A 23,227-nucleotide genomic window follows, 5' to 3' on the forward strand; every position below is an offset into this window, starting at 1 on the left:
CCTTCCCTCATCCCGGCTGCTTTGCTAGCAGGAGTTCCACCCCAACCAACACAGCCCGGAGACCCCTGGGGCAGAAACGGCTTCCGAAGAACAATAGGTGCTTGCTGTGGAAAACCTATCCCAAGTGGGGGTAATCAGGTAAACAAAATGCCACACACCCAGGTGTAAGAAACAACATTGCCCAGGCATGGTCTAAGCCCCTCACCTCGTCCCTGTGCTTTGGGGAGCCGGAGGGACACCCGAGGCCCACGGCCCTGAGACCCGTTGCGCAAAAGACGGCTTCCCACGGAAACAGCTTTCCTGAGGTGCAGATCCTCTCACAAGTAGTTGTGGCAAGGTAAAGCAAATGCCCTCCACTTCTCTGGAAGAAACCACAGTGCCCAGCCATGTTCTAAGCACTCCCATCCTCCCTGGGCTGCTGGCAGCAGGAGTGAAAAGAGAGGAGCACAGCACTGGGACCCGTTTGACAAAAACGGGCTTCCCACAGGAGAGTTTTCTCCAAGTGTAGACATGCTCCCAGGTGCCTGTGGCAAGGTGAAGGAAATGCCATACTCTGACCTGGAAGAGACCACAGGGCCCAGGCACAGTCTGAGCCCTTCCCTCATCCCGGCTGTTTTGCTAGCAGGAGTTCCACCCCAACCAACACAGCCCGGAGACCCCTGGGGCAGAAACGGCTTCTGAAGAACAATAGGTGCTTGCTGTGGAAAACCTATCCCAAGTGGGGGTAGCCAGGTAAACAAAATGCCACACACCCAGGTGTAAGAAACAACATTGCCCAGGCATGGTCTAAGCCCCTCACCTCGTCCCTGTGCTTTGGGGAGCCGGAGGGACACCCGAGGCCCACGGCCCTGAGACCCGTTTCGCAACAAGACCGCTTCCCACGGAAACAGCTTTCCTGAGGTGCAGATCCTCTCACAAGTAGTTGTGGCAAGGTAAAGCAAATGCCCTCCACTTCTCTGGAAGAAAGCACAGTGCCCAGCCATGTTCTAAGCCCTCCCATCCTCCCTGGGCTGCTGGCAGCAGGAGTGAAAAGAGAGGAGCACAGCACTGGGACCCGTTTGACAAAAACCGGCTTCCCACGGGAAAGTCTTTCTCCACGTGCAGACATGCTCCCAGGTGCCTGTGGCAAGGTGAAGGAAATGCCATACACTGACCTGGAAGAGACCACAGGGCCCAGGCACAGTGTGAGCCCTTCCCACATCCCGGCGGTTTTGGTAGTAGGAGTTCCACCCCAACCAACACAGCCCGGAGACCCCTGGGGCAGAAACGGCTTCCAAGGAACAATAGGTGCTTGCTGTGGAAAACCTATCCCAAGTGGGGGTAGCCAGGTAAACAAAATGCCACCCACCCAGGTGTAAGAAACAACATTGCCCAGTCTTGGTCTAAGCCCCTCACCTCGTCCCTGTGCTTTGGGGAGCCGGAGGGACACCCGAGGCCCACGGCCCTGAGACCCGTTTCGCAAAAAGCCGGCTTCCCACGGAAACAGCTTTCCTGAGGTGCAGACCCTCTCACAAGTGGTTGTGGCAAGGTAAAGCAAATGCCCTCCACTTCTCTGGAAGAAACCACAGTGCCCAGCCATGTTCTAAGCCCTCCCATCCTCCCTGGGCTTCTGGCAGCAGGAGTGAAAAGAGAGGAGCACAGCACTGGGACGCGTTTGACAAAAAACGGCTTCCCACGGGAAAGTCTTTCTCCACGTGCAGACATGCTCCCAGGTGCCTGTGGCAAGGTGAAGGAAATGCCATACACTGACCTGGTAGAGACCACAGAGCCCAGGCACAGTCTGAGCCCTTCCCTCATCCCGGCGGTTTTGCTAGCAGGAGTTCCACCCCAACCAACAGAGCCCGGGGACCCCTGGGGTAGAAACGGCTTCCGACGAACAATAGGTACTTGCTGTGGAAACCTATCCCAAGTGGGGGGAAGCCAGGTAAACAAATTGCCACACACCCAGGTGTAAGAAACATCATTGTCCAGGCATGGTCTGAGCTCCTCACCTCGTCCCTGTGCTTTGGGGAGCCGGAGGGACACCCGAGGCCCACGGCCCTGAGACCCGTTTCGCAAAAAGCCGGCTTTCCACGGAAACAGCTTTCATGAGGTGCAGACCCTATCACAAGTGTTGTGGCAAGGTAATGCAAATGCCCTCCACTTCTCTGGAAAAAACCACAGTGCCCAGCCATGTTCTAAGCCCTCCCATCCTCCCTGGGCTTCTGGCAGCAGGAGTGAAAAGAGAGGAGCACAGCACTGGGATCCGTTTGACAAAAAACGGCTTCCCACGGGAAAGTCTTTCTCCACGTGCAGACATGCTCCCAGGTGCCTGTGGCAAGGTGAAGGAAATGCCATACACTGACCTGGAAGAGACCACAGGGCCGAGGCACAGTGTGAGCTCTTCCCACATTCCGGCAGTTTTGCTACCAGGAGTTCCACCCCAACCAACACAGCCCGGAGACCCCAGGGGCAGAAACGGCTTCCGAGGAACAATAGGTGCTTGCTGTGGAAAACCTTGTCCCAAGTGGGGGTAGCCAGGTAAACAAAATGCCACACACCCAGGTGTAAGAAACAACATTGCCCAGTCATGGTCTAAGCCCCTCACCTCGTCCCTGTGCTTTGGGGAGCCGGAGGGACACCCGAGGCCCACGGCCCTGAGACCCGTTGCGCAAAAAGACGGCTTCCCACGGAAACAGCTTTCCTGAGGTGCAGACCCTCTCACAAGTGGTTGTGGCAAGGTAAAGCAAATGCCCTCCACTTCTCTGGAAGAAACCACAGTGCCCAGCCATGTTCTAAGCCCTCCCATCCTCCCTGGGCTTCTGGCAGCAGGAGTGAAAAGAGAGGAGCACAGCACTGGGACCCGTTTGACAAAAAACGGCTTCCCACGGGAAAGTCTTTCTCTACGTGCAGACATGCTCCCAGGTGCCTGTGGCAAGGTGAAGGAAATGCCATACACTGACCTGGAAGAGACCACAGAGCCCAGGCACAGTCTGAGCCCTTCCCTCATCCCGGCGGTTTTGCTAGCAGGAGTTCCACCCTAACCAACACAGCCCGGAGACCTCTGGGGCAGAAACGGCTTCCGAGGAACAATAGGTGCTTGCTGTGGAAAACCTATCCCAAGTGGGGGTAGCCAGGTAAACAAAATGCCACACACCCAGGTGTAAGAAACATCATTCTCCAGGCATGGTCTGAGCCCCTCACCTCGTCCCTGTGCTTTGGGGAGCCGGAGGGACACCCGAGGCCCATGGCCCTGAGACCCGTTTCGCAAAAAGCCGGCTTCCCACGGAAATAGTTTTCCTGAGGTGCAGACCCTCTCACAAGTGGTTGTGGCAAGGTAAAGCAAATGCCCTCCACTTCTCTGGAAGAAACCACAGTGCCCAGCCATGTTCTAAGCCCTCCCATCCTCCCTGGGCTTCTGGCAGCAGGAGTGAAAGGAGAGGAGCACAGCTTTGGGACCCGTTTGACAAAAAACGGCTTCCCACGGGAACGCCTTTCTCCACGTGCAGACATGCTCCCAGGTGCCTGTGGCAAGGTGAAGGAAATGCCATACACTGACCTGGAAGAGACCACAGGGCCCAGGCACAGTCTGAGCCCTTCCCTCATCCCGGCGCTTTTGCTAGCAGGAGTTCCACCCCAACCAACACAGCCCGGAGACCCCTGGGGCAGAAACGGCTTCCGAGGAACAATAGGTGCTTGCTGTGGAAAACCTATCCCAAGTGGGGGTAGCCAGGTAAACAAAATGCCAGACACCCAGGTGTAAGAAACATCATTCTCCAGGCATGGACTGAGCCCCTCACCTCGTCCCTGTGCTTTGGGGAGCCGGAGGGACACCCGAGGCCCACGGCCGTGAGACCCGTTTCGCAAAAAGCCGGCTTCCCACGGAAATAGTTTTCCTGAGGTGCAGACCCTCTCACAAGTGTTTGTGGCAAGGGAAAGCAAGTGCCCCCCACTTCTCTGGAAGAAACCACAGTGCCCAGCCATGTTCTAAGCCCTCCCATCCTCGCTGGGCTTCTGGCAGCAGGAGTGAAAAGAGAGGAGCACAGCACTGGGACCCGTTTGACTAAAAACGGCTTCCCACGGGAAAGTCTTTCTCCACGTGCAGACATGCTCCCAGGTGCCTGTGGCAAGGTGAAGGAAATGCCATACACTGACCTGGAAGAGACCACAGGGCCCAGGCACAGTGTGTGCCCTTCCCACATCTCGGCAGTTTTGCTAGTAGGAGTTCCACCCCAACCAACACAGCCCGGAGACCCCTGGGGGAGAAACCGCTTCCAAGGAACAATAGGTGCTTGCTGTGGAAAACCTATCCCAAGTGGGGGTAGCTAGGTAAACAAAATGCCACACACCCAGGTGTAAGAAACAACATTGCCCAGTCATGGTCTAAGCCCCTCACCTCGTCCCTGTGCTTTGGGGAGCCGGGGGGACACCCGAGGCCCACGGCCCTGAGACCCGTTTCGCAAAGACGGCTTCCCACGGAAACAGCTTTCCTGAGGTGCAGACCCTCTCACAAGTGGTTGTGGCAAGGTAAAGCAAATGCCCTCCACTTCTCTGGAAGAAACCACAGTGCCCAGCCATGTTCTAAGCCCTCCCATCCTCCCTGGGCTTCTGGCAGCAGGAGTGAAAAGAGAGGAGCACAGCACTGGGACCCGTTTGACAAAAAACGGCTTCCCACGGGAAAGTCTTTCTCCACGTGCAGACATGCTCCCAGGTGCCTGTGGCAAGGTGAAGGAAATGCCATACACTGACCTGGAAGAGACCACAGGGCCCAGGCACAGTCTGAGACCTTCCCTCATCCCGGCGCTTTTGCTAGCAGGAGTTCCACCCCAACCAACACAGCCCGGAGACCCCTGGGGCAGAAACCGCTTCCAAGGAACAATAGGTGCTTGCTGTGGAAAACCTATCCCAAGTGGGGGTAGCCAGGTAAACAAAATGCCACACACCCAGGTGTAAGAAACAACATTGCCCAGGCATGGTCTAAGCCCCTCACCTCGTCCCTGTGCTTTGGGGAGCCGGGGGGACACCCGAGGCCCACGGCCCTGAGACCCGTTGCGCAAAAAGACGGCTTCCCACGGAAACAGCTTTCCTGAGGTGCAGACCCTCTCACAAGTGGTTGTGGCAAGGTAAAGCAAATGCCCTCCACTTCTCTGGAAGAAACCACAGTGCCCAGCCATGTTCTAAGCCCTCCCATCCTCCCTGGGCTTCTGGCAGCAGGAGTGAAAAGAGAGGAGCACAGCACTGGGACCCGTTTGACAAAAAACGGCTTCCCACGGGAAAGTCTTTCTCCACGTGCAGACATGCTCCCAGGTGCCTGTGGCAAGGTGAAGGAAATGCCATACACTGACCTGGAAGAGACCACAGGGCCGAGGCACAGTGTGAGCTCTTCCCACATTCCGGCAGTTTTGCTACCAGGAGTTCCACCCCAACCAACACAGCCCGGAGACCCCAGGGGCAGAAACGGCTTCCGAGGAACAATAGGTGCTTGCTGTGGAAAACCTTGTCCCAAGTGGGGGTAGCCAGGTAAACAAAATGCCACACACCCAGGTGTAAGAAACAACATTGCCCAGTCATGGTCTAAGCCCCTCACCTCGTCCCTGTGCTTTGGGGAGCCGGAGGGACACCCGAGGCCCACGGCCCTGAGACCCGTTGCGCAAAAAGACGGCTTCCCACGGAAACAGCTTTCCTGAGGTGCAGACCCTCTCACAAGTGGTTGTGGCAAGGTAAAGCAAATGCCCTCCACTTCTCTGGAAGAAACCACAGTGCCCAGCCATGTTCTAAGCCCTCCCATCCTCCCTGGGCTTCTGGCAGCAGGAGTGAAAAGAGAGGAGCACAGCACTGGGACCCGTTTGACAAAAAACGGCTTCCCACGGGAAAGTCTTTCTCTACGTGCAGACATGCTCCCAGGTGCCTGTGGCAAGGTGAAGGAAATGCCATACACTGACCTGGAAGAGACCACAGAGCCCAGGCACAGTCTGAGCCCTTCCCTCATCCCGGCGGTTTTGCTAGCAGGAGTTCCACCCTAACCAACACAGCCCGGAGACCTCTGGGGCAGAAACGGCTTCCGAGGAACAATAGGTGCTTGCTGTGGAAAACCTATCCCAAGTGGGGGTAGCCAGGTAAACAAAATGCCACACACCCAGGTGTAAGAAACATCATTCTCCAGGCATGGTCTGAGCCCCTCACCTCGTCCCTGTGCTTTGGGGAGCCGGAGGGACACCCGAGGCCCATGGCCCTGAGACCCGTTTCGCAAAAAGCCGGCTTCCCACGGAAATAGTTTTCCTGAGGTGCAGACCCTCTCACAAGTGGTTGTGGCAAGGTAAAGCAAATGCCCTCCACTTCTCTGGAAGAAACCACAGTGCCCAGCCATGTTCTAAGCCCTCCCATCCTCCCTGGGCTTCTGGCAGCAGGAGTGAAAGGAGAGGAGCACAGCTTTGGGACCCGTTTGACAAAAAACGGCTTCCCACGGGAACGCCTTTCTCCACGTGCAGACATGCTCCCAGGTGCCTGTGGCAAGGTGAAGGAAATGCCATACACTGACCTGGAAGAGACCACAGGGCCCAGGCACAGTCTGAGCCCTTCCCTCATCCCGGCGCTTTTGCTAGCAGGAGTTCCACCCCAACCAACACAGCCCGGAGACCCCTGGGGCAGAAACGGCTTCCGAGGAACAATAGGTGCTTGCTGTGGAAAACCTATCCCAAGTGGGGGTAGCCAGGTAAACAAAATGCCAGACACCCAGGTGTAAGAAACATCATTCTCCAGGCATGGACTGAGCCCCTCACCTCGTCCCTGTGCTTTGGGGAGCCGGAGGGACACCCGAGGCCCACGGCCGTGAGACCCGTTTCGCAAAAAGCCGGCTTCCCACGGAAATAGTTTTTCTGAGGTGCAGACCCTCTCACAAGTGTTTGTGGCAAGGGAAAGCAAGTGCCCCCCACTTCTCTGGAAGAAACCACAGTGCCCAGCCATGTTCTAAGCCCTCCCATCCTCGCTGGGCTTCTGGCAGCAGGAGTGAAAAGAGAGGAGCACAGCACTGGGACCCGTTTGACTAAAAACGGCTTCCCACGGGAAAGTCTTTCTCCACGTGCAGACATGCTCCCAGGTGCCTGTGGCAAGGTGAAGGAAATGCCATACACTGACCTGGAAGAGACCACAGGGCCCAGGCACAGTGTGTGCCCTTCCCACATCTCGGCAGTTTTGCTAGTAGGAGTTCCACCCCAACCAACACAGCCCGGAGACCCCTGGGGGAGAAACCGCTTCCAAGGAACAATAGGTGCTTGCTGTGGAAAACCTATCCCAAGTGGGGGTAGCTAGGTAAACAAAATGCCACACACCCAGGTGTAAGAAACAACATTGCCCAGTCATGGTCTAAGCCCCTCACCTCGTCCCTGTGCTTTGGGGAGCCGGGGGGACACCCGAGGCCCACGGCCCTGAGACCCGTTTCGCAAAAAGACGGCTTCCCACGGAAACAGCTTTCCTGAGGTGCAGACCCTCTCACAAGTGGTTGTGGCAAGGTAAAGCAAATGCCCTCCACTTCTCTGGAAGAAACCACAGTGCCCAGCCATGTTCTAAGCCCTCCCATCCTCCCTGGGCTTCTGGCAGCAGGAGTGAAAAGAGAGGAGCACAGCACTGGGACCCGTTTGACAAAAAACGGCTTCCCACGGGAAAGTCTTTCTCCACGTGCAGACATGCTCCCAGGTGCCTGTGGCAAGGTGAAGGAAATGCCATACACTGACCTGGAAGAGACCACAGGGCCCAGGCACAGTCTGAGACCTTCCCTCATCCCGGCGCTTTTGCTAGCAGGAGTTCCACCCCAACCAACACAGCCCGGAGACCCCTGGGGCAGAAACCGCTTCCAAGGAACAATAGGTGCTTGCTGTGGAAAACCTATCCCAAGTGGGGGTAGCCAGGTAAACAAAATGCCACACACCCAGGTGTAAGAAACAACATTGCCCAGGCATGGTCTAAGCCCCTCACCTCGTCCCTGTGCTTTGGGGAGCCGGGGGGACACCCGAGGCCCACGGCCCTGAGACCCGTTGCGCAAAAAGACGGCTTCCCACGGAAACAGCTTTCCTGAGGTGCAGACCCTCTCACAAGTGGTTGTGGCAAGGTAAAGCAAATGCCCTCCACTTCTCTGGAAGAAACCACAGTGCCCAGCCATGTTCTAAGCCCTCCCATCCTCCCTGGGCTTCTGGCAGCAGGAGTGAAAAGAGAGGAGCACAGCACTGGGACCCGATTGACCAAAAAAGGCTTCCCACCGGAAAGTCTTTCTCCAGGTGCACACATGCTCCCAGGTGCCTGTGGCAAGGTGAAGGAAATGCCATACACTGACCTGGAAGAGACCACAGAGCCCAGGCACAGTCTGAGCCCTTCCCTCATCCCGGCGGTTTTGCTAGCAGGAGTTCCACCCCAACCAACACAGCCCGGAGACCCCTGGGGCACAAACGGCTTCCGAGGAACAATAGGTACTTGCTGTGGAAAACCTATCCCAAGTGGGGGTAGCCTGGTAAACAAAATGCCACACACCCAGGTGTAAGAAACATCATTGTCCAGGCATGGTCTAAGCCCCTCACCTCGTCCCTGTGCTTTGGGGAGCCGGAGGGACACCCGAGGCCCACGGCCCTGAGACCCGTTGCACAAAAAGACGGCTTCCCACGGAAACAGCTTTCCTGAGGGGCAGATCCTCTCACAAGTGGTTGTGGCAAGGTAAAGCAAATGCCCTCCACTTCTCTGGAAGAAACCACAGTGCCCAGCCATGTTCTAAGCCCTCCCATCCTCCCTGGGCTTCTGGCAGCAGGAGTGAGAAGAGAGGAGCACAGCACTGGGACCCGTTTGACAAAAAACGGCTTCCCACGGGAAAGTCTTTCTCCACGTGCAGACATGCTCCCAGGTGCCTGTGGCAAGGTGAAGGAAATGCCATACACTGACCTGGAAGAGACCACAGAGCCCAGGCACAGTCTGAGCCCTTCCCTCATCCCGGCGGTTTTGCTAGCAGGAGTTCCACCCCAACCAACACAGCCCGGAGACCCCTGGGGCAGAAACGGCTTCCGACGAACAATAGGTGCTTCCTGTGGAAAACCTATCCCAAGTGGGGGTAGCCAGGTAAACAAAATGCCACACACCCAGGTGTAAGAAACAACATTGCCCAGGCATGGTCTAAGCCCCTCACCTCGTCCCTGTGCTTTGGGGAGCCGGAGGGACACCCGAGGCCCACGGCCCTGAGACCCGTTGCGCAAAAAGACGGCTTCCCACGGAAACAGCTTTCCTGAGGTGCAGACCCTCTCACAAGTGGTTGTGGCAAGGTAAAGCAAATGCCCTCCACTTCTCTGGAAGAAACCACAGTGCCCAGCCATGTTCTAAGCCCTCCCATCCTCCCTGGGCTTCTGGCAGCAGGAGTGAAAAGAGAGGAGCACAGCACTGGGACCCGTTTGACAAAAAACGGCTTCCCACGGGAAAGTCTTTCTCCACGTGCAGACATGCTCCCAGGTGCCTGTGGCAAGGTGAAGGAAATGCCATACACTGACCTGGAAGAGAGCACAGGGCCCAGGCACAGTCTGAGCCCTTCCCACATCCCGGCAGTTTTGCTAGCAGGAGTTCGACCCCAACCAACACACCCCGGAGACCCCTGGGGCAGAAACGGCTTCCGAGGAACAATAGGTGCTTGCTGTGGAAAACCTATCCCAAGTGGGGGTAGCCAGGTAAACAAAATGCCACACACCCAGGTGTAAGAAACAGCATTGCCCAGTCATGGTCTAAGCCCCTCACCTCGTCCCTGTGCTTTGGGGAGCCGGAGGGACACCCGAGGCCCACGGCCCTGAGATCCGTTGCGCAAAAAGACGGCTTCCCACGGAAACAGCTTTCCTGAGGTGCAGACCCTCTCACAAGTGGTTGTGGCAAGGTAAAGCAAATGCCCTCCACTTCTCTGGAAGAAACCACAGTGCCCAGCCATGCTCTAAGCCCTCCCATCCTCCCTGGGCTTCTGGCAGCAGGAGTGAAAAGAGAGGAGCACAGCACTGGGACCCGTTTGACAAAAAACGGCTTCCCACGGGAAAGTCTTTCTCCACGTGCAGACATGCTCCAAGGTGCCTGTGGCAAGTTCTAGGAAATGCCATACACTGACCTGGAAGAGACCACAGGGCCCAGGCACAGTCTGAGCCCTTCCCACATCCCGGCGGTTTTGCTAGCAGGAGTTCCACCCCAACCAACACAGCCCGGAGACCCCTGGGGCAGAAACGGCTTCGGACGAACAATAGGTGCTTGCTGTGGAAAACCTATCCCAAGTGGGGGTAGCCAGGTAAACAAAATGCCACACACCCAGGTGTAAGAAACATCATTGTCCAGGCATGGTCTGAGCCCCTCACCTCGTCCCTGTGCTTTGGGGAGCCGGAGGGACACCCGAGGCCCACGGCCCTGAGACCCGTTTCGCAAAAAGCCGGCTTCCCACGGAAACAGCTATCCTTAGGTGCAGACCCTCTCACAAGTGGTTGTGGCAAGGTAAAGCAAATGCCCTCCACTTCTCTGGAAGAAACCACAGTGCCCAGCCATGTTCTAAGCCCTCCCATCCTCCCTGGGCTTCTGGCAGCAGGAGTGAAAAGAGAGGAGCACAGCACTGGGACCCGTTTGACAAAAAACGGCTTCCCACGGGAAAGTCTTTCTCTACGTGCAGACATGCTCCCAGGTGCCTGTGGCAAGGTGAAGGAAATGCCATACACTGACCTGGAAGAGACCACAGGGCCGAGGCACAGTGTGAGCTCTTCCCACATTCTGGCAGTTTTGCTAGCAGGAGTTCCACCCCAACCAACACAGCCCGGTGACCCCAGGGGCAGAAACGGCTTCCGAGGAACAATAGGTGCTTGCTGTGGAAAACCTATCCCAAGTGGGGGTAGCCAGGTAAACAAAATGCCACACACCCAGGTGTAAGAAACAACATTGCCCAGGCATGGTCTAAGCCCCTCACCTCGTCCCTGTGCTTTGGGGAGCCGGAGGGACACCCGAGGCCCACGGCCCCGAGACCCGTTGCGCAAAAAGACGGCTTCCCACGGAAATAGTTTTCCTGAGGTGCAGACCCTCTCACAAGTGTTTGCGGCAAGGGAAAGCAAATGCCCCCCACTTCTCTGGAAGAAACCACAGTGCCCAGCCATGTTCTAAGCCCTCCCATCCTCCCTGGGCTGCTGGCAGCAGGAGTGAAAAGAGAGGAGCACAGCACTGGGACCCGTTTGACAAAAAACGGCTTCCAACGGGAAAGTCTTTCTCCACGTGCAGACATGCTCCCAGGTGCCTGTGGCAAGGTGAAGGAAATGCCATACACTGACCTGGAAGAGACCACCGGGCCCAGGCACAGTCTGAGCCCTTCCCTCATCCTGGCGGTTTTGCTAGCAGGAGTTCCACCCCAACCAACACAGCCCGGAGACCCCTTGGGCAGAAACGGCTTCCGACGAACAATAGATGCTTGCTGTGGAAAACCTATCCCAAGTGGGGGTAGCCAGGTAAACAAAATGCCACACACCCAGTTGTAAGAAACATCATTCTCCAGGCATGGTCTGAGCCCCTCACCTCGTACCTGTGCTTTGGGAAGCCGGAAGGACACCCGAGGCCCACGGCCCTGAGACCCGTTTGGCAAAAAGCCGGCTTCCCTCGGAAATAGTTTTCCTGAGGTGCAGACCCTCTCACAAGTGTTTGTGGCAAGGGAAAGCAAGTGCCCCCCACTTCTCTGGAAGAAACCACAGTGCCCAGCCATGTTCTAAGCCCTCCCATCCTCCCTGGGCTTCTGGCAGCAGGAGTGAAAAGAGAGGAGCACAGCACTGGGACCCGTTTGACAAAAACTGGCTTCCCACAGGAGAGTTTTTTCCAAGTGTAGACATCCTCCCAGGTGCCTGTGGCAAGGTGAAGGAAATGCCATACACTGACCTGGAAGAGACCACAGGGCCCAGGCACAGTCTGAGCCCTTCCCTCATCCCGGCGGTTTTGCTAGCAGGAGTTCCACCCCAACCAACACAGCCCGGAGACCCCTGGGGCAGAAACGGCTTCCGAAGAACAATAGGTGCTTACTGTGGAAAACCTATCCCAAGTGGGGGTAGCCAGGTAAACAAAATGCCACACACCCAGGTGTAAGAAACAACATTGCCCAGGCATGGTCTAAGCCCCTCACCTCGTCCCTGTGCTTTGGGGAGCCGGAGGGACACCCGAGGCCCACGGCCCTGAGACCCGTTTCGCAACAAGACGGCTTCCCACGGAAACAGCTTTCCTGAGGTGCAGATCCTCTCACAAGTAGTTGTGGCAAGGTAAAGCAAATGCCCTCCACTTCTCTGGAAGAAAGCACAGTGCCCAGCCATGTTCTAAGCCCTCCCATCCTCCCTGGGCTTCTGGCAGCAGGAGTGAAAAGAGAGGAGCACAGCACTGGGACCCGTTTGACAAAAAACGGCTTCCCACGGGAAAGTCTTTCTCCACGTGCAGACATGCTCCCAGGTGCCTGTGGCAAGGTGAAGGAAATGCCATACACTGACCTGGAAGAGACCACAGAGCCCAGGCACAGTCTGAGCCCTTCCCTCATCCCGGCGGTTTTGCTAGCAGGAGTTCCACCCCAACCAACACAGCCCGGAGACCCCTGGGGCAGAAACGGCTTCCGACGAACAATAGGTGCTTGCTGTGGAAAACCTATCCCAAGTGGGGGTAGCCAGGTAAACAAAATGCCACACACCCAGGTGTAAGAAACATCATTCTCCAGGCATGGTCTGGGTCCCTCACCTCGTCCCTGTGCTTTGGGGAGCCGGAGGGACACCCGAGGCCCACGGCCCTGAGACCCGTTTCGCAAAAAGCCGGCTTCCCACGGAAATAGTTTTCCTGAGGTGCAGACCCTCTCACAAGTGTTTTTGGCAAGGGAAAGCAAGTGCCCCCCACTTCTCTGGAAGAAACCACAGTGCCCAGCCATGTTCTAAGCCCTCCCATCCTCCCTGAGCTTCTGGCAGCAGGAGTGAAAAGAGAGGAGCACAGCACTGGGACCCGTTTGACAAAAAACGGCTTCCCACGGGAAAGTCTTTCTCCACGTGCAGACATGCTCCCAGGTGCCTGTGGCATGGTGAAGGAAATGCCATACACTGACCTGGAAGAGACCACAGGGCCCAGGCACAGTGTGAGCCCTTCCCACATCCCGGCAGTTTTGCTAGTAGGAGTTCCACCCCAACCAAGACAGCCCGGAGACCCCTGGGGCAGAAACGGCTTCCAAGGAACAATAGGTGCTTGCTGTGGAAAACCTATCCCAAGTGGGGGTAGCCAGGTAAACAAAATGCCACACACCCAGGTGTAAGAAACAACATTGCCCAGTCATGGTCTAAGCCCCTCACCTCGTCCCTGTGCTTTGGGGAGCCGGAGGGACACCCGAGGCCCACAGCCCTGAGACCCGTTGCGCAAAAAGACGGCTTCCCACGGAAACAGCTTTCCTGAGGTGCAGACCCTCTCACAAGTGGTTGTGGCAAGGTAAAGCAAATGCCCTCCACTTCTCTGGAAGAAACCACAGTGCCCAGCCATGTTCTAAGCCCTCCCATCCTCCCTGGGCTTCTGGCAGCAGGAGTGAAAAGAGAGGAGCACAGCACTGGGACCCGTTTGACAAAAAACGGCTTCCCACGGGAAAGTCTTTCTCCACGTGCAGACATGCTCCCAGGTGCCTGTGGCAAGGTGAAGGAAATGCCATACACTGACCTGGGAGAGACCACAGGGCCCAGGCACAGTCTGAGCCCTTCCCTCATCCCAGCGGTTTTTCCAGCAGGAGTTCCACCCCAACCAACACAGCCCGGAGACCCCTGGGGCAGAAACGGCTTCCGACGAACAATAGGTGCTTGCTGTGGAAAACGTATCCTAAGTGGGGGTAGCCAGGTAAACAAAATGCCACACACCCAGGTGTAAGAAACATCATTGTCCAGGCATGGTCTGAGCCCCTCACCTCGTCCCTGTGCTTTGGGGAGCCGGAGGGACACCCGAGGCCCACGGCCCTGAGACCCGTTTCGCAAAGAGCCGGCTTCCCACGGAAACAGCTTTCCTGAGGTGCAGACCCTCTCACAAGTGGTTGTGCACATTCGAAGGGGGTACATGCACCATGATGTTTATAGTAACAATGTCCACAGTAGCCAAACTATGGAGAGAATCCCAAAGTCCATGCACTGATGAATGGATAAAGCAGATGTGGGATACGTATATATATATATGTATATATGTATATATATATGGGAATATGACCCAGCTTCAAAAAGAATGAAATCTTACCATTTGCAAGGATGTGGATGGATCTAGAGTGTATTAAGCTAAGCAAAATCAGTGAGGAAAGACAAATATCCTATGCTCTCACGCTTGTGGAATTTCAGAAAGAAGACAGATGAACAGAGTTGAGGGGTGATGAGAGAGGCAAAGAAGGAAATAGACTCAACCTTGGAGAACAAACTGAGTGTTGCTGCAGGACAGGGGCGTGGGGGGAAGAGTTAAATGGGCGAGGGGTATTAAGGAGGGCGCTTGTGATGAGCACTGGGTACTGTATGCAGGTGAGGAATCACTAAATCCCACCCCTGAAGCGAATATTCCATGGCATGTGAACTAACTGGAATTTAAGTAAAAGAAGAAAGGAAAAAGTGTTCTGCTTCATGAAGAGTGAGGTAAAATTGTAGTGATTTGGGCTGTCGTGTTCTATAGATGATAGTTGTAAAACACCCTGTTGCAAGATACACTAGTTTCTTATCACATAAGGAGTCCTCAGAAAGCTGCAATGAAAGATTCAGATCTCAGAGCATGTTCATGTTCCACTGATATGTTACAGTTTGCACAGGTAGGACAGAAGGAGAGAAAGGCAACAGAAGGGGAAAGTAGGTGTGAACCTTTCATTAGTTAGCATTATAGCTTTCTCATGAAAGCCTTGCGCCAGTGTGATTTTGCAAGAAGAGGGGGAATCCGGGAGCTTTGCAGGAGACGGGGGAGTTCCAGGTCTGGGTAAAGCTGACAGGGGTCCCAGAGGAGAGCTGAATGCATTCTGCAGCAGGGTGTGGGCAGGGTGGGCTCCAGGGGTGGCTGTGGGTCTCCTGTGTGAGAGTTGTGACAGGTGAGGGCTGTGTGCAAGTTCCTGGCTGAGGACAAGTGAGGCACAGGTGGAGAGCTGGCAGAAAACCTTTTTCTGGGCCACCAGCCTCACCCAACACACACAGCCTCACCTTCTGTCCCTGTCACTCCAATTCAGACTTCTCAGAAGGCGAGTGAGAACACATCAAGAGCATTCTAAACAGAAGGGAAAGCATGTGCAAAGGCTCTGGGGCAGGAGAATTCCAGATATGTCCAGGAGCAGCAAGAAGGCCCTGTGGCCACAGGGGACAGCTTAGGACATGACCTCAGAGAGGTGACAGAGGGTGACAGAAAGCCATTCCAGGGCTATAACCCCATGAGACCCTGTTTCACTAGGCCATCGTGGCTACAGTGTTGAGAACAGATGACAGAGGGTTGGAGATGGCAAGGCAGGTCAATGACGAAGCTTTTCCAGGAACTCAGGCACTGTGGACCAGACAGGTGGCCTTGGATGGAGTGGTTAGACCTATTCTGGGTCCATTTTGAAGATGGAGCTCACAGGATTTGCTGATGAGTTAGATATTAGGAGCAGGAGAACGGAGGAATTGGGGTAACTCCCAGCTGTCGTGGGTTGTCCTGATCGAGGGGAAGGAGAGGGTTTCTGGGGGTAGGAGGTAGTCCGTGTTCCGCATGCTGAGGAAGGTGCCTTTCCCGGTGGATCTGCTGAGGTTTGTGTCTGGGAGAACCTTTCACATCTCCTCCCTCAGCAATGCTCAAGTACAAGTATCCCCCAGCTTTTAAACGTTCACAGTAAGACACTTGGCTTTCTTGGAAGAACTACGTTATTACCCAGCTTCAGTGAGAGGAAGAGACCTAAAGAGGATTTCCCTCTTATGAAAAAAGGTGAACAGTGAGAATCGCGTTCAGCATCTGTTTTGGGGAGAAGCACGACAGAGGCGGCGTGCACCCCAACCAGCTCCTTCCGCTGGGAACCGCTCTCCGCATCCAGCCACCAGCACTTTGAATTGTGTCTGTGAGCCTCTGCTGTGCTTTATCTTCATTTATGCTGGGCCTCCGTTAGAAACTTGTGTCCTGAGGCCTAAGAAAAGCCAAAGAGAAGGAATCTTGGAGTCTGAGCACACTGTCTAATTTTTCCGTGTAAATGAGTGGTCATTCCTTCTTTACACCATTTCTGCTGTGCAAGGTTTCTCAGAAGCCCTGTACTTTCAAAGAGCAGGGAAACCTATACCCCATGCTGCGGGGTTAGTTTTAGTCTCCATGCTGGACAGAACATTTCATGACTGTCGGATTTTCTCACTCAAACATTGAGACTTGGACCACCTTCACCCGTTTCTACCACCCCATCCCCGAATCTGGCACCTACCAATCTGCTCTCGGTATCTATGCGTTCAGTATTTGTTTATTCCACGTGGAATGTACGTGAGAGCATCTGGTATTTGTCTTTCTGTGTCTGAGTTACTTGGCCTAAGGCCCCCAAGGTCTGTGTTTCCATGTCTGGTTATTGTGAATAATGCTGCAGTGAACGTGGGAGTGCATCTGTCTTTTTGAGGCAGTATTTTTGTGTTCTCCAAATCAATACTCAGTAGAGCCATTACTGGGTCATGTGGTAGTTGTATTTATTTTTTCAGGAACCTCCATACCGTTTGTCACAGTGGCTGCACCAATTTCCCATTCCCACCAACAGCGCACAGTGTCTCCTCGTCTGCACACCCTTGACCCCACCTGGTGTCTGTCTCTGGGACAATTGCTGTTCCAACAGTTGTGAGGGGATAGCCGATTGTGGGTTTGACTGATGTTTCCCTGACGATGATTAGTGATGTCGAACAACTTTTTCTGTCTGTTGGCACCTGTGTGCCATCTTTGGACAGTATCTATTCACATATTCACCCCATTTTTTATACAGTTTTTTTTTGTTTGTTTTGATTTGGATGAGTGTTGTGTGCATTTTGGATATTAGCCTCTTCTCACACATATGATTCGCAGATATTTTTTTCTTATTGGGTCAGTGGCCTTTTAAGTTTTTGATGGTTTCTTTTGCCGTGTGGAAGATTTCAGTTTGATGTTGTTCCACTTGTTTATTTTTGCTTTTGTTGCCTTTGCATTTGGTGTCCGATCTGAAGACTCTTTGCCAAAAGCAATGTCGAGAGACTTAGTACCCGTGTCTTCTTGGAGGTTTACGGATTCAGGTCTTATGTTCAAATCATTCATCCGTTAAAAATTTTGTGTGTGGTGTAAGAAAGTGACCCAGTTATATTCTTCTGCATTTAGTGTCCAGTTTGCCTGTTACCGCTCACTGAAGAGACAGTCCTTCCCTCATGGCATATCTTCTGCTGCTGTGTCGTAAGTTAGGATCATCTACGTGTGGGTAAGTTTCTGAGCTTTCTGGTCTGTTCCACTGACCTGGTGTCTGTGTTTATGCCAGTACCATCCTGTTTTGATGACAACAGCTTTGTAATCTAGCTTGAAATCCAGGAGTGTGTTGACTGCACCTTTCTTTCTCCAGGTTGCTTTGGGTATTTGGGGTCTTTTGTGATTCCATACAAGTTTGAGGACTGTTTTCTATTTCCTCGAATAATGCCACTGGAATTCAGATAGGGATTTCATCACCTCTGTCGATTGCTTTGGGTACGATGGACATGTTCACATAATTAACTCTTCCAGTTAAGGAGCATGGCGGATGCTTCCATTTGTTTGTGTTGCCTTCCAAATCTTTGACCCATACATTCTGCCCCCCTCGACACACATGTTTTTCATTTCTTTTCTGCCATGTGTTGAGTGTACTAGGTCTTTCTCATTCTTGGTTACTTTTATTCCTAGATCTTTTTTCTTGATGCAATTGTAAATGGCATTGCTTTTTTAATTTCTCTTTGCGAAAGTGTGTCATCAGTATACAGAAATGCAAGAAGTTGGGTCATCTGGGTGGCTCCATAGGTGAAGCGTCTGCCTTCAGCTCAGGTCATGATCCCAGAGTTCTGGGATCGAGCCCCGTGTTGGGCTCCCCGCTTAGCGAGGGTCTGCTTCTCCGTCTTTCTGACACTCCCCCGGCTCGTGCTTCTTCTCTTCCTGTCAAATAAATAAATACAATCTGAAAAAAAAAAATAAAGACAACAGGTCTCTGTATATTGACTTTATATCCTGCAGCTTTCTTGAATTTGTTTATTCTAACAGGTTTCTTTTTTTGTGGAATCTTTTGGGATTTCATGTCATTTGCAAATAGTGACAGTTTTCCTGTATGGATTTCATATCTTTCTCTTTTTTTTAAATTATGTTAGTCACCCTAGAGTACTTCATTTGTTTTTGATGTAGTGTTCCATGATTCATTGTTTGCATATAACACCTAGTGCTCATTATGACACGTGCCCTCCTTAATACCCATCACCAGGATAACCCATTCCCCTACCCCTCCCTTTCTGCAACCTTCAGTTTGTTTCCCAGTGTCAATAGTCTCTCATGGTTCATCTCCCCCTCTCATTCCCCACCTTCACTTTTCCCTTCCTTCTCCTAATGTCCTCCATGCTATTCCTTCCATTCCACATAGGAGTGAAACCATATGATAATTGTCTTTCTCTGCTTGACTTAATTTCACTTAGCATAATCCCCTCCTGGTCCATCCACGTTGGTGCAAATGGTGGGTATTCATCCTTTCTGATGACTGAGTAATATTCCATTGTATAGATGAACCACATCTTCTTTGTCCATTCATCTGCTGAAGGACATCTTGGCTCCTTCCACAGTTTGGCTATTAGGGACATTGCTGCTATGAACATTGGGATACAGGTGCCCCTTCTTTTCATCACTCTGTGTCTATGGGGTAAATACCCAGTAGTGCAATTGGTGGGTCGTAGGATAGCTCTGTGTTCAACGTCTTGAGGAACCTCCATACTGTTTTCAAAAGTGGCTGTACCAGCTTGAATTCTCACGAGTAGTGTAAGAGGGCTCCCCTTTCTCCACATCCTCTCTTTTTTTAATTTCCTGTCTTGTTAATTTTTTTTCAAGATTTTATTTATTTATTCCACAGAGATAGAGACAGCCAGCGAGAGAGGGAACCCAAGCAGGGGGAGTGGGAGAGGAAGAAGCAGGCTCATAGCGGAGGAGCCTGATGTGGGGCTCCATCCCATAATGCCGGGATCACGCCCTGAGCCGAAGGCAGACGCTTAACCGCTGTGCCACCCAGGTGCCCCCTGCCTTGTTAATTTTAACCATTCTAACTGGTGTAAGGTGGTATCTCATTGTAGTTTTGATTTGTATTTGCCTGATGGCAAGTGATGTGGAGCATTTTTTCATGTGCCTGTTGGCCATTTGTATGTCTTCTCTGGACAAGTATCTCTTTGTGTCTTCTGCCCAGTTTTTGGGTGTCGAGTTTGAGGAGTTCTTTATAGATCTTGGATACCAGCCCTTTATCTGTAATATCATTTGCAGATATCTTCTTCGATTCCATAGGTGGCCTTTTTGTTTTGTTGATGCTGTACTTCATTAGAAATATTTTCTAGGAGGTGTAGGCATAGGCTTCTCTAAAAGAAAGGTGCCATGTGGGTTCATGGCATGACCCCAGGTCAGCAACCAGGATGTATGGTATTGTGGGGGATCAGAACCAGGCTTTCTGTGGGAAGTGACGGAAATAGGGTATGGTGAGCTCCATGACCATAGGTGAGGTCCCGAGTGACCCACTGGGTGTTGGGTTCCGTGGATCTGTTTCATCAGGTGCTGTGGAATTCAGGGACACCCTCCTGTCTGTGGATTTGTGTGGAGACAGGTAGAAATCAGTGTCTGGCCAGGCACGAGGGTCGCACTGGACCACCACCAGAGGTGCAGCGTGCGGGGGAGCCACTGCTTGGTTTCCACGAAAGCTGACCAGCGTCTGTGACCGTGATTCCTAGCAGCTGCAAGGGGAGAGGAGGCCGGGGGTGGTGTACACTTCCTAGACCTGTGGTCAGGACTAGTCTGGAGCCCACTGAAGTCAGCCACACCTGGCACAGGAGGCCCCCAGTCAGTGTAGCTGTGGGCACTGCTCCCATGGCACTTTCGGGCCGGCTCCATGCTGCCACCTCCTGCTTTTCATCATCATCTTCAAGGTCGTGTGCCTCTGCTCTTGCCCCATGGCCTCCGGGGTATTGTCCGTCCTCCATCTGGCCCTCGTCCCTGGTGCCCTGTGCAGTCCGATGCCAGGGTAGCCTTCTCGAGACAAACATCTGGCCCTGATGGAACACTTGCATGGATCTCGTGTGATGCGAGGATGATGTCCTGCCCTGGAAGGGGGCTGCAGGTCCCCAATCAGGAGAGCCATGTCTCCCTTTTCAGCATGGCCTGCCCTCCCCTCAGTCTTCTTCAGGGAAGCTCTCCCCACTTCCTGAGATGACAGCTCTGAACTTAAAAGTGAATGTTATTTTACATATCTCTATGCCTTAGTTCATCCATGGCATGTCTTTCAACGCCGTTAGTGGGTTTTTTTTTGTTTTTGTTTTTGTTTTTTTTTTTTTTTTTTTTAGCAGTTCTGAAGGGCTGTCTGCTCAAGGAGGGGATGACCTGGGTGGGGCAGCTTTCCCTCTCATCTCCCTCAGCCTGTCTCTGAGCCCTGGGGCCAGCTGTCCCACTGAGGATTGAGGGACCCGAGCCAGCCCATCCTGAGCCCAGGCTGTGTGTCAGCTGTGTAGACTGATGCGTGTCGGAGCGGTGGGCAGCTGGCATAGGCCAGGGGCAGGCAGTGTCTCCCCATTCCTTCCCTCCCTTCCTCCCAGAGGTAGCTCAGAGCAGCCTTCAACCCCTGCATCTCCAGATCCCTTGACCTATGCCTCCTGTGTTCAGCTGGTGACCTTGGAGTTTCGCATGGATTCTACCTCCCATACCCTCTCCTGTAGCAGTTCCTGGATCAGGGGAGGGGTCGGACCCTTGTCTGATTTTGGTCTTCTTCCTGTCCCGCACCAAGCCCACTCACCTTTGCATCTTCCATGTATGTGCTTGGAAGCAAGCCCATCCACAGGCAACCTATTAGCCAAATGGATCCGGGTAATGAACATTGAAGTAGAGATCCAGGATCCATAATAAACCTGCTCTGAAACCTGTCCCAAAGTCTGTGACTCTCTCACACTGAAACAGAAACAATAATAGCTTTCTGGACTGTGAAGTGACATGTGTCTCTACTTCCAATCTTGAATGCATAGGTGCTGAGCCTGGACAGAAAAGGACCATGGCTCCCGTGGGCTGGGATCCACAGTAAGAACTCAGTGAAATCTGAATTCGAGGCATAGAGTGAATAATTATTGTAGAGTGAATCCTCCCAAGTAGGGCTTATGCACATTGCAGAGGAAAAGCTTTTTCAAAGAGGTTCCTGAAAGAAAAATCTTTTTAAAAAATTTATTTTAATTCCAGTAGAGCTAACATAGTGTTACATTCGTTTCAGGTGTACAAGAGAGTGATTCAGTAATTCTACATATTACTCAGTGGTCATCAAGAAAAGTGTCCTCTTAATCCGCTTCATCTATTTCACTCATCCCTCTATCCACCTCCTCTCTGGTAACCATCCGTTTGTTCTCTATTGTTAAGAGTTTGTATTTTGCCAGGCCCATACTCAGGCAACCCTGTTTGGGTAGAGTTTCCGCGTCCCCTGCGAGGGGGGATGGGGGTGGGCACGCTGTGAGCCGGTATTTCCAGGCTTTTGTTCCCTGGCGGCTTTCTCTGGCGGTCTGCTGTGCCTCTTCTGAGAGTCAGAGCAGCAGAGGCTGAATTGTCACAGAACAGAGGGATTGCGGCCCATTCTCCACCGATGTTCTGGCCACTTTAACTCCGTTACTGTTGGTGCTGCTCAACCCTGTAGCGTCCCGGGCTGTGCGCCCCACACCCGGCGTCCCTGCCCTCACTTCCAGGGCAGGCGCGTCTCTGTCCTTTGTGTTTCTAATGCCGCCAGCCGCCCCCGCGCGCTCCCGGATCTCCCGGTCTCAGTCTGGATCCCGTGAGCACACCAGGATTCCGGAGTTCCGTGAGAAGCCTGGTGGCGCGCGCACCCGGTTCAGGGTCTCAGTCTGCTGTTTCGCGGGTGCCGACCGCGAGTCCGCCCGCTCCCCCGTGCAGGTGGCCCGCCAACCGCCAGCCGCCCTGCGCGCCCTCCAGAAGCTCCTGGTCTCAGTCCGGATCCCGTGAGCACACCAGGATTCAGGAATTCCGTGAGAAGCCTGGTGGCGTGCGCACCTGGTTCAGGGTCTCAGTCTGCTGTTTCGCGGGTGCCGACCGTGAGTCCGCCCGCTCCCCCGTGCAGGTGGCCTGCCAGCTGCCAGCTGCCCCGCATGCGCTCCGGGAGCTTCCGGTCTCAGTCTGGATCCCGTGAGCACACGGGATTCCCGGGTTCCGCGAGATGCCTGGTGGCGCGCGCTCCCGGCTCACCGGTCTCAGTCCGCTCTCTCGCGGGTGCCCTCTGTGAGTCCGCCCGCTCTCCCCCCCCCCCCCCCGCCCCGTGCAGGTGGCTGCCACTTCCCGGCGCCCGAACGCGGCGGCTCCCTCCCCCTTCCATTTATCTTCCGATATCTGTGCCCGGTTTCACGGCTCCCCGCTTCGTACCTCAATACTCAGCGCTGGAGATGTTCATTTGTAGAGATCCAGATGTATCTTCCTGCGTCTCAGGCTGACTCCGTGGTCGTTTAGGTTGGTCTGGTACCTATCCAGCTCGACTCAGGGGACCTGTGAAAAAGGGGTCCCCTACTCCTCCGCCATCTTAACTCCTCTCTTGTACCTGAAATAGTATTTAAAAACACTCAGCTCAGCCTCTTCTACAAAGTGAGCCAATGCTTATAAACATGGCTAAAATATTCCCTTACCGACGATGACTTCCCAGCCATCGTAGTGTTTAACTGGTATGACTGTGACTTACATTAGTCAACATTTGCAGAGAAAGAACTTAGTGCATCCAGGGGGCACTTCATGTTGAAATTAGTTTGTGACAACGAGCTACTGTGTTTTATACTGCAGTCCAAGGGAATGGTGCCAGACATCTCTAAGGTGTCTAGCAGTTCTACAATTCTGATTTTAAGTGGTCTGTGTGCTTCAGAGATTTGGGCAGGAGAAGGGCAGGAGTCCAGAGACTGTGAACACTTCTGTTACCTGTGCTGACCATGGAGCAGGTAGCCTTCTGTGGGCATCATTTTGATTTCTTGGTACTCTTGTGAAAGGTGCTTTTGTCTCAAATTCCTCCATTTAGGAGTAATTATAA

This window comes from Ursus arctos, unplaced genomic scaffold, assembly GCF_023065955.2.
Source record: "Ursus arctos isolate Adak ecotype North America unplaced genomic scaffold, UrsArc2.0 scaffold_36, whole genome shotgun sequence".
Taxonomy (NCBI): Eukaryota; Metazoa; Chordata; class Mammalia; order Carnivora; family Ursidae; genus Ursus; species Ursus arctos.